The sequence below is a fragment of the Toxorhynchites rutilus genome, chromosome 1 (genome assembly GCF_029784135.1).
Source record: "Toxorhynchites rutilus septentrionalis strain SRP chromosome 1, ASM2978413v1, whole genome shotgun sequence".
In the NCBI taxonomy this organism is placed as follows: domain Eukaryota; kingdom Metazoa; phylum Arthropoda; class Insecta; order Diptera; family Culicidae; genus Toxorhynchites; species Toxorhynchites rutilus.
This window is the reverse complement of record NC_073744.1, coordinates 165,917,506-165,919,543: the sequence shown is the minus strand read 5'-3', so window position 1 is coordinate 165,919,543 and position 2,038 is coordinate 165,917,506.

The window sequence follows — 2,038 nt, the reverse complement described above, 5'->3', positions numbered from 1 at the left end:
ATGCTGAGGCACATGGCACGAGAATGATGAGCCGGTGTGAGGCGCACGAGCTGCTTGTTGTGCTCGGAAGAGGCCGTGTTATCATCATCGTCTCCATCCTCCCGCATCCGGTGTGTCCGCTGTGGGGAGAGCGATGCACCATTTCTAGTGTCGATAGAAGATCTTTGGAGAGATGGAGAGGATTTTCTCTTTGAAGTGCTACAAGATTGTAGACGCGGGAGGACTGAGGAGGAACACAAGGAACAAGATGATAAGAGAAGCTCAGCGCAAGCAGGTGAATGGCGTTTAGAAGAGGCATTATCTTCTAAATTCTTGTGTACAAATATGGGCCACGAAGAACATAATCAGCTGTGTCGGTGGAGGAAGGGGAGGGGGGGGGATTAGGTAGTCGGATTGAAACCATCACAATTGTCATCTATTTCTAAAACCTTCATTATTCAGATTATTTTCGAAAAATTGTCGCTAGCATTTCACATTGTAGTAAATCAAATGAGTTTGCAGCTTCCCACATTATGTCATCGTTATTCGAACATTAACGACGAAATGGGGAACGCACCGTGTATTGTTGGCTGCGCACGAGAACACGTGAATCGTGTCGGTAGGACCCGCCGATGGCGATTCGTTCTTTTCTTTGCGCGCCTTCCGCTGGTTGGTTGCTGTGTTCATGCGATGAACAGCACAAACGCATTGCATACATATCATTTTTAACGTTTTGAACATTGCAGCGCAAAGCGTTTGTTGTGGTATTCCGTTCAGTTACCCGGTACTGAAAATCACCAGGATTCCAATATAATAGCGAATTCGTTTTTGTTCAGTTTCAACCCCAGTGCCACACTAACTGCTGTCAAAACGTTTTTTTATTCACTCAGTGTCGCACTAGTTCGCCCTGAAAGCTGTTAAGGCTGATTTAGACGATGCCAGTCAGCGCTCTAGTTGAAGTATCCAGTGAACAGAGAACAGACACTCTGTTTAAGATACTTGTACCAGTATCGAACAAGTAATTGGCCTCTAACTTGAACAGAGTGTCTGTTCTCTGTTCACTGGATACTTCAACTAGAGCGCTGACTGGCATCGTCTAAATCAGCCTTTAGTTTCGCACTGAGATGTTTCACGGGTTGGCACTCGGGTTCACCAATACAACTATACTGAACTGTCAAGTTCCGAGTATTGTTTTGGAAAATCTAAAAATAGAGACTATGAAAATGGAAAACCTGCTGCTCTTGCTTTTGTATTATTTGAATCGTAATCCAATTCGGATTCTGATTTTGAAGAGTATATTCGTGTAGACGGCATTAAGCTCCGTGTGCTTTCATTGGGAGGCGAAAATTATTATGGATATTCAAGAGGAATGAACATGCTCTCAAAATCAAAATTAGGAATGAAAATTTACTTTAACGTATCGAATATTTATTTTATGTGATGAAATAAGAGGGGTTTTTTCCGATATCGCAGAAACATTGAACGAAAACTGTGTCTAATGATGATTTTATATTATAATAGTAATTATTTGTGGAACAAACAGGAAATGCATCGACAAATGGTTAAGTGAGTGTCAGGACTACATGTGTTAGGTAATCAAACAATATGAAGTAAAAATTTTCATTCAAACTTTTATATTTTTACACCGCACTTGGCCCTTCTGATCTTTTAGAGAATACTTTACTTCCCAAGCACTAATATCTCCACCAGACGTCGACACTGTACATTTGTCGTCGCAAATATAAACAAATCAGACTATACAACGCACACCAACAAACCACCGCATTCGTGAAACTGAAAACGTTTTTTTATTACAGAGTCAGTGTGGCACTGACTCAGTTTTAAAAACGAATTCGCTATAAGTGTTCGAGAAAATAAAATGTGCAAATGCAAAACCGCGAAACACGGAGATGAACACTTTTTGACGTAGAACTACGTCTTTCATTAAGGGTGCCAAATCAGAAAACAGGTCACGTTTTTATGAAATAAAGTTAACGTTAATAACTATTTCTGCTGCGAACGGATTTTGACGATTTACACACTAAACGAATCGAAAATT